This window comes from Chroicocephalus ridibundus, chromosome 1 (assembly GCF_963924245.1).
Source record: "Chroicocephalus ridibundus chromosome 1, bChrRid1.1, whole genome shotgun sequence".
Taxonomy (NCBI): domain Eukaryota; kingdom Metazoa; phylum Chordata; class Aves; order Charadriiformes; family Laridae; genus Chroicocephalus; species Chroicocephalus ridibundus.
In genome coordinates, this window is record NC_086284.1 from 127,884,879 (window position 1) to 127,901,460 (window position 16,582).

Here is a 16,582-nt window from a genome sequence, read left to right on the forward strand (position 1 = left end):
AGTGAATGATCCTTGGGCTTAGATCCACATTAGGCAAAAAGTTTCCCTTTGCTAAACACAGTGCCTCTTCCAACTGAGGGACTCTCAGTCCTCTACTACCAGCTTCCCGCTCCCTTAGCTGGTGTCAGTTATTAAAACAAACAAACAAATGAAAAAAATCCTCCCTCCACTAAGCATCCCTCCCCTCTCCTCTCTCAACTTTCCTTGTGTCTCCCTTCATGCCTCCCACGGTTTGTTGTTTTTAAGCCCCTACACTAATACCTGCTCTCTTTGTTCTTTTTTCTGTTTGCTTAAAACTCCAGTGCCCAAAAGTGAATTTGGAGAAAACTGGCTTTCTCTAGTTGCCCCATTGTTCTTCTCAAGCAAGATCTATTTCAGATGTTTCTATATCAAATATTTAATGACAGACCTATTCATACAAAGATATGCCAACACCACTCCCCTGTCTCTTTGGCATGATGCAGAGCACAGAAGAAGATTGTCACAAGATACAGGATTTAGTTAGTCAATAAAATCAAGTTCTAACTTATAAACAGTACGTAGCAGATTCCATACATTGCCACACTTTCCAAAAGCAAAAACCCAATAAAAAGCAGTTTCAAGAGAGACCCCATGGGACAGATACATCCAGTTAGCACAACCACAGTGGACCCTGTCTTCCTTTCCAACAGGACCTGAAGAGAAGCCAAAGACTGTATTGAGCCTTGGAGAGTTAATTTACTTTTGGGGTCTTGTCTTCACTGCAATGGTGTTTGAAAGTACAATGCTAATGTTGCCCCCAGCATGACTCCCTCCCACAACTGAAGCCTCTTGCTCAAACTAAGTGCTATTTTAACTCGACTCTTTGGCCTAAAAAAAGATTATAAGTGTCAGCCCATGTGTTGTAGTTACTAGTGTCAGTAACACAGTGGGAACTCAGCGGTTCTCTGGTTATGGGTTTAAAGCGTTGATCTAAGACCCTGTCTTGCAACTGAGATCTAGACTAAAAACACACAACCCTTATATCCCGTTACCTACATCAAGCTCTTGCAGATAGCAGGTGACAGTCTGACATTAACAACCTACTTCTCTGCTCAGTCACTGCAGTACATTGCTGACAAATAAATACTCCAAATTTGCAGAAGAAATCACATGTGTTCAAATCAGTTTAGGACAGAGAACCCTTACCAACGTCAGCCTGTAACACCGTTCCAATAAAACTGGTTCAACGCATGTATAACTAGGCTGGGTTTAAGCATTTTTACTCCCTACCTCTGCCTACCCAGGCTATCACTGGGAATGAGGGAGGCTTTTTGCAAGTACCTTAGGGTCACTGTCTTGTGTGGCAAATCCAACTGCTCGTATCTTGACTGTTACCTACATAAACCCTCTCTTCACTCTAATAAGCTGGCATGAGATGAGCAAATCTGAGTACAGGCAACTAGTGCAAACCACCACAAAAGTGGCCATATTGTCATCTGAACATCTCATGCTCTAGTTTATTTACAGTCTCCAGGGCTGTAATCCCAGCTGGTAGTTTTAATTAGTAGTGAATGTACTTTCACAACAAATTGGACCTTCTCCTTCTTGGGCATCAGAGATCCTTTCCGCAGATGACTGTGGAATATGAAGAAACAAATTTGGGGGAGGTCAGGCAGGCAGTTGTCTCATATCATGTATCTGAAAAACTACCATCACTCTCTAGCTCACAAGAGGACTTGGCAGCAACTCAGACTATTTTGACTATCCAGAGGACTCTTCCCCCAGTGCCAGAGTAGTAAGATACAGGCATCATGGAAGCTTGTAACAAAGCATAAACTAATGCTATTTAAAAGTCAATACAAAATTGTGGACTACAAGGCCAGCTGCAGGGGCTGTATTTTGTTTGTGGGGTTTAAGCCAAAGCATGGGATAATGTGTCAAGCATCATCAGAGTACGTACGTATCTACTCTTTTGCTGTTATCGTACAAGGGTAGCTTTGCCTATTCTGTAGCCATTAGTAAATGCCTTACTATAAAACTGCAAGTGTAGCAGGGTTTTAACAGCCTTTTTCCTCTAGCTGCTCTGGGATTTTTCCTTTCTTGGCTGTAACCAGTTGCAACCAGTTGTGAATAAGTCGTTATCCCTCTGTGCAACTCGCAGCAACTAAAAGAAACCAGTGTCATTATGCAAGTTTCAAAAAAAAAAAAAAAAAGTTTTGTTTTATGGTTAATTATCCATGGTCTATTTACAAAATAAATCAACCCATTGTGCACCACCAGGATTTGTGGCCTCATTTGAACTTTGCTTTTCATTAATCGTTTTAAAAATAAAAGCTAACTAGATTTTTTTTTTCCCTTTTTGGTTTATTACTTGCATCTGGGTATAAACTGTAAAAATGGTGAGAGAACCAAGTATGGATTATTCACCCTCAGTTTCATGACTTACATGATCTCAGTCTTGTCTTTCTCCACGTGCCTAAACAGATGCACAGTCCAAAAATTCCAACATTCTGTAAGAAATGCAATCATAAGAACATTGAAGTATTTTTTAAACTCAAACTTTGACTTATTCCAAATAATAAATTGTAAAAAGCTTCCCTTAAGAAACAAAAAGGTGGGCAAACATTTACAAACATATTTTAGCTACTATAAGAGGCCAGTAAAATTAGTCATGTAGATACCAAAGTAATACACAAATGTTTGTGAGCTCTGAGTGCAAGGCTATTTTGTTTAAATGAAACCTACTTGCAGGCAGGCTAGAGAAGGCAGAAAATGGATATCTGGTTTCTTTATAGTGCTTACAATTTATACAAGAAACCAGAAATATTTTTTTCTGAAAATGTTTTAATTATATAAGATGTTTAGATCTTGTACACATGTGATGACAGTGAACTACTGAATTTCTGAAAACTAGCCAATGGAGAGGCAGGCGAAGGACATTTTTAGCTGCTCTGTTAAAAAACGAACTGTATTAACACTTATTCCACTCCGATAGGGAATAAAATACATATTTTTATAAAACTGAAATTCTCCTCAGCTTCAACTAAGAAAGCTTGAACAATGCATCTGTTTCCATTATGGACTATTCAAGGAAAACTAAAAAATAAGAAAGGCTGATACACAGCCACAGTAAGAGCACATATAACACCAGGATACCAAAATGCCGCCTCCCCTCCCCTCTTTTCTTTTTTCCCATTTATCAGTCACCCTTAAGTGTTATTTTGCCTTTGCTATGAGAAACAGAAAGTCACGGTGCTCCACGTAATCACTAGTGAAATGCTATGGAAAAAGCTGTGCTGTCAGTAGGTCAAAAAATGTGGTTCAGCTGCACTCAAGACTACAACTTTTTACTTAAAGCTCCTGAGCTGGATGCGAGTGTAAAGAAGACGACTGCACACAGCCAACAGGTATCTTTCAGAAACTGAGATGAGGAGTTGAAGCTAAGACATTAGATCATTAATACTACATGTTATCACTAATAGGAGCTCAGGAAAGTAATTTTTGCTTGCCTGGTGGTGCAAAATAGAATCGTAGAGATTCGAAAAGTTAAAGAAACCCACTGCCTCCTCTTCCGCTTTGCAGATGGCTGAGCTGCTTTAACTTTCATTTCCAAAAGTAAATTAGCTCCTACTTAAACGAAAGTAAAAATCTAAAGCTGCCTCCACCTGACTGCAAAGCAGAGCAGCCGGGCTGGGAAAGGAATGGATAGGCCTTCAAAGAAAATAAAAGCCTTTTTCAGTGACTCCTGATACGAACGCCTGCCCTTGCAGCAGTGAGCTGTGGCCCTCCAGCCGCTTTCCATTATAAATGCTAAATTGGGAAATGTTTAACATTCTTTGTTTAATCTTTGCAGTATAAAGAAAAAAACAGCTGATTCTCAGAAACACGACAGCCCGAACAACCATTATGGATCTGCCCCTCCCTTCCTCACAGCAGAACAGACCCTTTCCAGCCTCAGCAGCGACTGACACTTTTTAATCTGAAATGTATATTTACATGGATCCCAGAAGATGAGATCGAAACTTTGTCGTTTGTTTTTGTTTTTTTTTTTTAAAGTCATGTAAGGGGCCTAAGGCAACCAGGATATTTAATAAAAACTGTAAGCAGAAAAATAGTTTAAGAAATACATGTAGTGAAAACTATGGACAAAGATGGTTTCAGCTGTTTTCTGCACTGTTCCCTGTTAATATCCTTCCTCAGTCTTTCCATGAAGAGCATTATTATTTGTTTTGATTTAAAACATTATCAACGGAGTGCGTTTTTCTCTTGTTCACAGCACAGTCAAAGCAGTGAGTCCCTCTATTCTGCTGCAACCAGACACAAATAAATCAGCAAAAACTCGGGAGCGAACAATCCTCTTTGCTGCTTACACAGGCAAGCTCTCCTACTATCTTGTCTCTGCAAGAACTTCCCTAAAGGGGTGAGTTTCATCATGCGTCCTAAAAGCCAAACAAGTCAGAGGTTTCTTCAGTCAAAATTATGAAATAATACCCCAAATCGAGTCTCCGCAGAAACTGAACTGTTTACAGTTAGTTTTCTTACAAGATTTTACCCTGAAGCATGCTTTCCGGATTACCAAGTCTAATTCCCCTCTCTCTTTTTCAAGAGGTAGAAAGGTCACATCCTAAAGAGTTGTTTTTAAGCCTCCGCATCAATAAGGTGAAGAGAGCTTATTCATCCTTCCCACGCTGGCCTTCAGTAGTCGGCAGCGAGGATACCAGACATCCCAGAAAGAAGCCCACCAGCGAATGAGGATGTGCTCCTTCCCCAAGTGGGCATGGCAGACTGCGTGGTGCACCCTCTCGCGGGGCTCACACTGGTGTAGGCACTCCGTCCAAACAGAGCCCGCTTCATTTAGCGGCGACAGGAAAATATTAGCCCCTGGGTAGAAGAAAGAGCACGGAATATCCAGGTGTCGACACTGCTCTAAGCACTGCGCTCATCCCGACAACTCCTCTACACCGCTGGACTTCAGCTATCCTTCCCCTCCAGGTGTCATGGCCCACCTGCATACATCGGATTTAACAGCGAAGACTAAAACATACGGATTCTCGGATGGGAGAAGTGAACCCTCTGCTTCGTTTGCTGTGAACATGGAAGATAGTAATTTTGAAAAGGAGGGGCGCGGGAGCATTCAGTGCGGCTGGGCCTGATACTTCTGTTACAACTACTCTAAATATATTGCTTCTCGCTTCATTTCTTACAGACTTCTCTAAGTCAAAACGACCTGTGAAACTTCTGCAGGCACTAGCAATGAATTACTGATAGTGAAGGTCACAAAATTGTCATAAACTTCAACCACAGTGTCAGAGTTGCAAAACCCACTGTTCTGAGGAAGAGAGGGAGGGAGGGAACCTTGCCGAATAATTACTAGATAAAAAAAGACTACTGTAGCTAATTCAGCACAATGCTGGATACAGCAAAGTCGTATTAGCTAGCTATTTTTCCAATATACCCAACCCCAAGCACGTGTCAGGGAAGAAAAATAATAAAATTCAACAATAAAAATTAATGTAGAGCTCTCTTAATTTTTGCTGTTGTTTTTAAACCTTTAGGGTTCATATTTAACCTTTTCTTTAAAATAACAAACATGAATTTAAGAAAACTACAGCACAGATCTTCATAGTGGCAGGGCTCAAACAGCTTATGTTTAAAAATAAAATACCAGTGTCTTTTTAAGTTGTGAAATGAAGTCTTATTCATCGAAGCTGAATATTAACATCTCATTTCAGAAACTGTTCAGACCCATCACTTTTGCCTATTTTGCCTATGAATTTAGGAAGACAGAAGTTTCACAGGTTGCATGTCTAGCATCTGGTCAAGTCAAATCACCCTCTCGTCCATAAATTAAAATTAGGTTTCCATTCTGCAGAAAAAAACAAAATTCCACCATTCTGGTCGCTGTTCAGCTGCATATATATAACCAGACTTTTAGCAGCATGCATTTCCAAGGTTTTTCTTCTCATTTAATTTGTAAATACTCAGAAAATAATTAAATGTGTTTGACCACTAGGAACGTTAGTGCTTTGTTACAGCCCCACATAAGTGTACAAAGCAAAGGTGGCGACTGAAGACTTGGGAAATTAGAGATAACCTAGTGACATGCAAAGAAAATCCTCAGTAACCGAAAAGCACGCAAATGTCTTTAACAGGGAAATTTCCCTGTCTGCTGTTAAAAGTCATCAGGTTTTGTACACCTATTCCAACCAAATCTTCCATTGTAATTAGCGCAGACAAAAAACTTACAGACTAGAAGTCTCAGAAGACAGGCAGAAAGTAATTTTCAATCAAGGACATATGACCACTCTTTTGATTAAGTTAAACACTGGAATCATTATTTATCATGTTCTCTGTAAAGCTACACAGTCTACATCTTCCAAGCATTTTATAAAGGCTTGAGAGCTATCAGGGACACCAGGATAAGGGATTTTAAGGAGGTTACTCTCCTCCACTGCGTGCAACCATGTCATAAACTGCTATCGATACGTCAATTCAGCCCCATCTTACAAATACACAGGTTTTCAGGCCCTATAATTCCTATAGGACAGTCTTCCAGAATTTAATCCTCTGATGACTAGGGTCATCTTCTGTTTTCCAGCTAAAATTTAAATATGGTAGGTGCCCACAATTTAGTCTTTGTGGCAACAGCAGCCTGAAGTTTAAATGATTTTTTAACCTCTCCAAATTATTTCAACACCTTCTCCTTTTGCATTTAAATCCACTTTATAAACATTAATAGAATAGCTTTAGAATATTTCTGTAGGGCACAATAAACCAAGTATCTACTACTATAATCCCTAAGAGATTCTGTACGGAGACAGAAATGGAGGCAGAAGTTGTTTTCGTTGCCCAGAGCCAAAGCAAGGGCTGGTTTCAGAGTCAGGCAGGGAATCCAGGTGTTCCAATATGCTTTTGAATGTATATCTATGTACTACCCAGCAATTTGGTGAAATATACTTATAAAGCTTATAATATACTTATAGAGCTTAAAATATCCCACTTCCTGTTTTCACAAAACCCTGTTTCATTTAAAGCTTGTCTCAGAGATCACTGTCGAAAGATGTCAGCTTTAACTATTTTTTCTATTATGCCTGAAGTGGGCATAATTCACACTCATTTTATGACTCCTTTCTAATGCCAGAAAAACACTTTAAAATAACAGAGAATCGAGGCCTATAACTTTATAATTGACCTAATAGACTCCTGACACAATATCAACAGAATTAGCAGCATTACACTAGGGAAGAATCTGTCCAAGAATGTGCACGCAGACAAGAATGATTTGTAAAGGGCAAAAGAAAACAAACCCCGACACAATGCTCGCAACCACAAACAGGTCAGATCCTCAGAGGATACAACTAGGAATAAACTGGTTGCAGTAAGTACAGGAAAAATTTCTTCCTGTGATCAAAAAGTATGAACTTTTTCTAGTATGGACCCTTTTCTTCCCTTTTCTGCACCCCCAAATCCCTCATTTTTTATTCTTTTAGCAGGGTTATACATTTTTCTCTTGCATTTGGCAGAAATAAATTAAAATATCCCGAACCAATCCTAATCAAAAGAATCTCTCGATCTCTCTGGACGTCAACCGCTTAAATGAAATAAAAATGAATAAATAAAGTTCAGCACAACCTAAAATTTCACTATGCCTCTGCACTAGCTGCTGGTTATATGGAGACTGACCTGATACTCGCATTAAGGTCAGGAGAGGAAAAGGAAAAAAGCTTTCATTGTATACATCCAAAGTTTGGGACGGGGGGGGGAGAATGAGAGAGGAGGAGAGAGACAGAAACACTGTGCAGAAGCCACGGATGTTCCAGAGCGCACTGTGACAGGAAAATACTCAATAAGAATTCCTCCAGCCAAAAACAGATCTTAAATAGATCCATTGTCTTCCAGCCTGAAGCCCTTAAAAAGGCTCGAAATTAAAGTCTGTGCTGTGGGCACCCGGTCGTTCTGTCCTTTCATCAGGATTTGCAGGTTTTAATACAATCTGTCGTGAGGAAAAACAGTAGAGCTGTACAGTCCAGAGAGGTAACAAAAGCGAAAGGCAGGCGAGAGTTACATAACTGGCTTTTTACATAAATATTACATTGAGCGATATTTTGCTTTTCTGAAAGGAAAAAAAGATTTAAAAAAAAAAGCACCCAACACACGCACAAAACCACGCCAGAGAATTCAATCCAGCCTCCCTTACTCCTCATCCCTCTTTCGCTTTGTAACATGTATTGAGTAGTTAAAGTGAGGCTCTTCTTTTCCTTTTTCCATTAAGACTAAACAAATAACCAATTCAGCCTTAAACACTTCGTAATAGTTTTTCTCATATTACCTGAAAAGTGCACCACATCATGGAAGCTGGAAAAAACTCTTATTTTAAAGCACAAGCAAGTCTGCCTTGCTTATCTGCAGCACGGGGCAATTAGAAATGACCATGGATGTTAAACTAACTCCCCTCTGTACGGTCTGAGAAAAGGGAAAATAACTGCAAGTCTCCCCATCTGTTATTTCCTTTTTTTTTTCTTTTTTCTTTTTTTTTTTTTTTTTTTTTTTTTTTTTTGGCTGTAGAGAAGCAGAATTATGCAAGAGCTTTTGAATGTAAAGCCTGTGTGTGCTTTTTCCCTTTTTGTCTCTGTGTACACGGTATGTGATATTGCGTAACTGAGTACCGAGTGGGCGGTTAGCATTTACTATTGATTTACACTACTCCATATAATGAATTCAGAGCTCTAAGAGAGACACAGAGGAAGAAATGCAGAGCGGTGAGGTGCGGATTTAAGGCATGCGTGAGGAGGGGCGCCACGGAAAGAGGGGAGCAAAGCATTTAGAAACAGAATTATGCCCTTCTGAACCAAACATGCCTTTCCCAACCTTTTCATTTTTGTGCCCTTTGCTAGAAAAGCGGTTGCTCAACAAAAGCCACTAATCCCTCTGTCCAAAAGCAAGGCTTCCCTGCCACACCCACTACCCAAATTCTATTAGAAGCTACAGAAAAATATGTATTAATGCCACGGTGGCACTTGTGCTAGATGTAAAGATGCATAGGAAGCTCATATTCAGCCATGAGGGCCATAAAGGTTACTAAGAGAAATCTTTCTTTAGAAATGCTATACATCAACTTCTGACTTATGCTTCAGGACCTACAGGCTTGTAGGAGTACTGAAATCATAAGCACTACGCACAGCATGCAATACGAAGCCCTGCATTTTTTGAGATGGTAGGATGACATGGGAATGTGGGAATTAGAGATTGGGAACGAGGAATACGTGACCTATTCTGCTCACTCATTAGGCCTCCCAAAATATCCTCGTTGCTCCCTCTTGCACACAAGCACGCACCTGGATTCCGCAATTCAGACAGACAGGCCCCTAGCTCTGTAATGGGAATTATATTGAGTCAATAAGGTGAAATTCTCTCATTCCCACAGGTGAATGCCCACCACATTGCTGAATCATGGCATCATTTTCGTTGGAAAAGACCTTTAAGATCATGAAGTCAAATCATTAACCCGGCACTGCCAAGTTACCACTAAACCAATCCTTTGCCTCCAAAGCAAGACATGGGTTTCCAAATTCTGCCTGCTCCCCACTTGACACTAGGTCCTACAAAGCAGGGAAACACCACCAAGCTGGCCCAACACTGGACTGATCAGCGTCCATTTATTTATTCATATTGGGCTGGGGATTTTGCTAATAACGTCAATGTGATTCTGAAGTGTGCTAACATAGTTTCTAAAGCACACCGAATGACTGAAGACTAAAAGGAGCTTTATTACAAGGCACAGCGGTCACCTAGCCTAGTATCAGAAATGAAAATAAGTATGGTGATAACAAAAAAAAAGTAATAATCAACTATCAATGCTCTTAAAGCTTCCTTTGCATTTTTACTGGAAGACATGCATTCCCCATGTTGTTTTCTTCAAATTCTGTGTAACGGGCAACATGCTTTTTCTTTATAAGTCTGGCATTGAGCATTTTTACACGTCCTAAATTAGCAAAGCAAACAAACAAAAAATCCCATGTTATGAGAAAGGTAAACCCTTTTTAGGGAGATTCCACAGATATGCAATGTTTCTGACAATTCTGTTGAGTTTTTTCTTTACCCCAGATCCACATCTAGTAACTCTAGCTATGATACTACCAGACAGCCTGCAGCCAGGATCTCTGTCACAATGTCAGAAAAAGAAAACAGTAATTCACTGTCTTGCTTGTTATTATTCATTTTGTTTGCAAAATACCTCGAATTGCATTGAAATTACCCCAGAAAAGCTTTAAACAAAAACTTATGTGCAGCCTAACTAGTCTGATTGGTCTTAAAATGAAACTGATCCTTAAAGGAAAAGATTAAGGTGTTCTTAAAGAAGGATCTAGACGTGCAATCTGGATTAAACACTCCTTAATATACATTGGGCCCACTCAAAACATGCTCAGTCGTGTCTTTTTTTTGTTGCCCAGGAGAACACCGGGGGAAAGAAATGAGACACAGAAGACACAAACTACATCACTGTCACGTGGTCACTAGAAACGATGCTTCACAATCAAACTTTGAGTGACACTGTGCAAAGTGAATGTGTGGACTGGACCACAGGACCAGCTTATCAAACAACGAAAACCTGCACTTTTCTGAATAGGAGCGCAGAGGAACGTATTTTTCAGGACATACACTTTTCAGTCATACACTTAAAGTTAGCCTGGGTGTTTAGTATGTCCTCATCTTATGCAACGAGGGATGTTCTGTATTATGTTACAAACAATTCGCTTATTTTTAATGTGGATGTTATATAAAAGAGATAAAGAGAGAAAATAAAGAAATACCACCTAAGGGAAACCAAGTTTGGCTATCAGTAAGAGCAGTTCCATTGCTGCTATGCTCGCTTTATCATCGTCCAGAGTACACATATGTTTAAGCACTTGTTTGCATGTTAAATTACAAGCAACTGGCTGTGGATTGTACATAGTATGTTCAGACAGAGATCTGAATACTCTAAAAATATGGGGAGTTAAGTTCTGATATTTTTTTGTACTTGAGGGGCTATCAAGTGAAGCTGACAAAAGTCTCCATTATAACCAACTTGCCTTCAATCACTCAAAAATTTTGGAAGCTTAACAATGTAAATTTTCTATTCTTAATGTTTACCTAATCTGAGATTTCATGAAAACTCGAATAAACAAAAGCTCATCTGTTTTGCACATAGGGAATGTGAGAAAAAGAACATCCAGAGATTTAAGAGAAAGGGAAAAAAAGATCTTAAACTATCTATAGCAAAAAGTATTAACAATTGAAAATATGAATGGACTCACAGCTTATAAAGTCAATACTGGCTAGATTCATGTTTCAAGAAAAGGTTTTCTACTATGACGAAAATACTGAAGTTTTTACAAGTCCACACAGATACGAAATCCTACCAAATATTTTACAGAGAGCATCTTGGATACATACTTAGGTCAGGAAATCCTACACAAACCTTTGCGTGTGCTAACAAACTGCCCTTTTTGTACAAAAGTGTAATGTTACAGCATTTAACTTCTCTGATATACATTCTCCCTACAAGATAACATACCTGCAAAGCAGCATTATTTTTCACTATGCTAGACAATTGGTTTGGATTTTTTTTTTTTATTAGTGAAACACATTAATAGTAGATGCCATTTGCACCTATCAAAGATTCCATAGCTCTGCGTTTGCAGAAAAACAATGTGACTTCTTAGTAAAGACTGTATCATAAGGGAGAGACTAAGGTTATAAACAAGTTATTACTCTAGGATTTCATGATTTTGCATGTAAGCTTAATGTTTCTCAATACAGCTTCTGTCTTTTTAATGACTGTAGAAGGAGATACGCACAGTGCTAGGTTGCCATGGGCTTTCAATGGCAAAATGAATAATAAAAAATTATTAAAATTATAGAGACAGAAAAATAAATACATTAGAGATGCTTACCAACTCTTCTTGCAGTTAAAGAATCAATAAACCTTTTGCAGACCTCCTGCAACATGATTTTTCTTGCAGTGAAAGTAACACACAAGTACACTTTTCTTGGCAACTTACTTTTATTTTCCTCCTACCAACTTCTCTTTCACATGAACCTTTTGGACTCCACCATTTTGGAATGACCGTGACTCAGCAGAAGTTACTAAAGCTTCCCCACCTCTCAACCAAACTATTAAAACACATGTAATGGTGTTATTTCCTAATGGTTCTTACAGACTGACATATTTCCAAGACAGTTTTAGTCAAAGTGAATGGCAGTAAAATTGGCAAAGACTCAGAAAGCAAAGTCCAAGGAGACTAGCAAAGAACTTCAGAGTCAGAAAAAAAGGTCCCTGGATATTTTTGCCTTGTCTGCCAGAACCAAAAGTATTGAGGCTATGTCAGTGTTTCCATAATAAACCTCAGTTTTCAAGACTATAACTCAGCTGCAAACATCTGATCCAGACTGAAATCAACACATGCAAGGTTTTAGATCAAGAGTAATTTTTTTTTTTTAAAAAGAAAATGTATTTCCCCTACTGCAAATACAATCTAATGTTTTAAATTGATCTGGTAAGGATTTATTAATTTATCAGAATTAGGGAGAGAAAGGGGCAAGGAAGCAGAAAACAAGATTCACAAATCACAGGGAATGCTTTCTGGGATAGCATAAGTTCCCTTCCAGATGTTCCCTACGAGACTTCGAAAAGACCATATTTCTATAGTAACTGGGGGCTCAGTGTAATCCCTGTCCAACCAACCTCAATATTTGTTTTGGTCCCTAAAAGCAAAATCTTATTTTGAAGCTAGCATGGCTGTTATAACAGGCAGCAGACTCGGAAAAAACTAGGAGGGATTCGGAAGAATTTACTGGATAGGCTTGTTAATTTTTGAAGTACTGCAAATTTATCATATCCATTCACCTTATGCCTCTCAAATATCACTCTTACGCTACACAGACATCCTACGGGAGTCTGAGTAACTCAGGGATACTCAGACAACAGGTAGCTCGCACATCTGAGGAGTCCCCGAACTGCAGACGGCAAGGTGCTCCCGCCGCCAGGCATGTGAGAGCTGTGCCCGGAGCTGAGAGATCCTCCAGCCAGCGGTGAGAGCTGCTGCCACAGTCACCACGAGCAGCGGCACCTGAACAAAACCTGCAGGTCCCTCTTCCACCGGCTCGCGGACAAGCGAAATTGCCAACGACTCCTATACCAGTTAGAGATTCCCCCAGAGCGTCTCACTGTTCATATACATATGACTTCAGATTCCTCTTTGTGTTTGATTACGCTATCTCAATAGATACTGTAAAAAACAAGCACCTTCACAGGGTACCTCGTGTGACTTAAAGATCAAATTTTTAGAAAGCACTTAGGTGATTGGAAATTGGGGTCTAACCTGAATAATAGGTTAAAATATAATTGGAAGAGCTTATTTTCAGGTATCAAAATAAGAAAGCTGAGTAAAAAACAGCTTGCGCCAAACCATGTCATAAGTTCAGGAGCACAACCCAGATGTTCTGAGCTGCCTTTCTCTTTTTATCTGCAGAGGAAAATTAACTTAGACTAGATATTTTAAGAAAACTCGTGTTATATGAGCTGAATACCACAGCAAGGCTTCCACCAGTTGACATTTTGATTTTCTGTCTCTGGTTACGTTTTGTCATATCGAGTACTATTGGTATGAATATATACGTGCTGGGTTTTACCTTTTTTCTGCTTTGCTGTGAGTTCCTTGGAATACAGAAACTTGACAATACTCATCAGTTAATGGCATATTTTGAAAACGATTAAATACATTAAATATAAGTGAATTGTTTGTAACACAATACAGAACACCAGCAATAGCATTTTCTACTGTTATTTCTTCATTTTTCCTCAAGACTGTCAGAGCACTGTGTAAAAAGAGATATATACTCTTATCAAACACCTTGCTCCATGAGTAATTCCAATGAAATCACGAGACCTATTAACAAAACAAGGTATTATACAATTACCCAACTCTGTGAAATAATTATTACCTAATCTACTCACAAACAGGGAAATAAGTACCTAGACTTTAAACAATTTGTTCAAGATCTCACTCTAAGCAAGTGGTCAAGCTGGAAGGAGAATGCCAAACTCTCAGCTGCTAGCTTCTTCCTGTAAACACCTCAATACTACCTGTATTACACAAAGAAAAATAAAACACGGTATTGACAATTTTCTGGCATTTTCCAGCAATCTTGTTTTATATGAACACCCTCATCAAAATGTTACAGAATAAGAAAAATTGACTTTTCAGAACCCTTGAACAGCTGTGATGTTTTCTTTATCTCTAGTAAGATTAAGACCTTTTTGACTTTAACTACCTGTATTATAGCTATGGATTAGTCAAAGCTATACTGCTACAACAGAGAGAAAGCTGACTGTTCAAACAGGCATCGGAGATTTGCAAACAGAGGGCTAAGATACACATATAGACACACACTCACAACACTATTTCTGAAAGTTAATGTGTCATGACCTAAAAGTTTTCCCCAATACCCTGCCACCCAAGTTCATTCGGAGGGACTGTAGGACCTGAAACAAAGAAGATTTGTTGTATAACAGAAGCAGAAAGTGACAAACACAGTGCGTGAATGTTACTGTAAAATAAAAACTAGAGGTTGTACTTCCTCAGACTGTGGGTTGGGATTTTTTATTTACTTATTTTAAGGTAAAATTACAAACGTTATGCCCTGTTTCCATCCTCTGACTTCAACCCCAGAAGAAACTACACAGTGACTTGCATTAAGCAAATGATTAGAGATAGTAAAGCTTCTGTCGTAATCGCTTCTCATATTGGAAAGAAGTTTTCTTACCTTTTTACTACATTTGCTGAGAGCCAACAGTGTCATCCCCTCAGACACTTTGGTGTCAGCTACTCTGTTATTATACAGAATGCAAGTAATAATGAAACTGTGCTGATCTGCTTGCTTTCACTCTATATAGCGTCTATATTTATAGGCTTATGCTTCTATTTGAATCTATATTTATCTGCTTTATCTGCCTACAGTGCATCTGTTTCTCATACACACAGACATATATACATACGCACGCGTGCATGCACACAAATATACAGACATATATAAACACACATACGGACATACCCAAGAATATGCATACTTACAGTAGGCTTCTGTTCAACACTAGGATTTGTATAAATATAAACATATGCGGTATATACAATATAAATGAAGACACACGCACAAAGAAAATCACAAACAATTACATGAATATGCCTTGCTGGGTTTAGGAAGGTTTATTATTCATGGGGCTGCCTAGTCAAGAGGACTGTATACAATTAGTTTCCTTTACATTACGCTTCTGCTGTAGCTTTGCAAGCAGTAGCCAATTTTGCTGTTATTTTGCCTGGAGTTTTTTCTGCATAAGCTTACTTGGCACTGTTGTGAAATCACTGCTGTCCTGTCTGCAGACTGATTCCCTATTGGTACCACTAGCAGTTTCCCTCAGGCTAGTCATTAAAAAGGCCAGAGTTAAGCCACCCTGTGCCAGCTCAGGAGACCATCCCCTAGAGGGATGGAACAAGGCGCGACTCCAGATCCAGGTCAATCTGGCTATGTTAAGACCAAACATCCCCTAGGCCCTAAGATAATATCCCCCCCTAAAAACATAATTTTCCCAAAATTACCAGAGGATGAACAGGGGTATTCACCTTCACATGAGGAGAAACCAGCATGCCACACTTCCCCGTTATCACCAGCGTTGCAGGTATTCTGTCATTGAACCATATCACAGAATCATAGAATGGTTAGAGTTGGAAGGGACCTTAAAGATCATCTAGTTCCAACCCCCCTGCCATGGGCAGGGGCACCTACCTGGATTTGAACACTTCCAGGGATGGGGCATCCACAGCTTCTCTGGGCAACGTGTTCCAGTGTCCCACCACACTCACAATAAAGAATTTCTTCCTAATATCTAATCTAAATCTACCCCTTTCGGTTTAAAACCGTTACCTCTCATCCTTTTACTACACTCCCTGATAAAGAGTCCCTCTCCATCTTTCCTTTAGGCCCCCTGTAAGTACTGGAAGCCTGCTATAAAGTCTCCCCAGAGCCTTCTCTCATCACTTAAGACTGGAGCTAGGTCTTGCCTCAATCTTTCTTCTTGCTAGCTAGACTTCTGCCAAAGGAGATGATGGAACTGAAGTTTGTGACGCTAAGGTCTCTATGGTGCCGTAATGTGACAAAGCTTGCATTAGGCCAATTATGTAAACAGATTACAGCCTGTCTCCACTGGACGATCTTAATTCAGTACTTGATTCGTCCACATCCTACCACCTCAAAGGAGTGTTGGAGGAGGAAGTTCCACAAGATAAGAGCAATGCTAAGCAACAAAGTCACTGGGGATTTCTTTCTGTGTCCCTTCATTGCAGAAACTATATTTTGGCTTCCCAGTTGCTCATAAGGCAGTGAAAATGAACTGATGATTCAATACATGACCTCTGGACTCTTTGAAAAGGAGCAGGAATCCCTAAGCCAAAAACTAGTGGATATATAGCCTAAAGAAATAAGATACCGAGAACCCATTAGGTATCAAGGACAGCTGAAAAAGACAGCCTTACCATAATCTTTTTGAAATCCTGCAAAACTTCAAACATGGCCAAACAACTAT

At 39.4% G+C, this 16,582-nt stretch overlaps 1 protein-coding gene across 10 annotated transcripts in view; it reads right to left on the minus strand.

Annotated features, from left to right (window-relative positions):
- ZBTB20 (zinc finger and BTB domain containing 20) overlaps positions 1-16,582 on the minus strand; it is a 487,426-nt gene that overhangs the window by 232,425 nt on the left and 238,419 nt on the right. Inside the window, exon 5 of one of the 10 annotated variants that reach the window (XM_063351283.1) lies at positions 2,408-2,471. The exons of 8 other annotated variants lie outside the window; for them this stretch is intronic. The gene's annotated coding sequence lies outside the window, so the exon portion shown is untranslated. Of the gene's footprint in view, positions 1-2,407; positions 2,472-8,290; positions 9,566-16,582 lie in introns of those variants that run through there. One more of the 10 variants, XM_063351354.1, reaches the window with a different exon arrangement.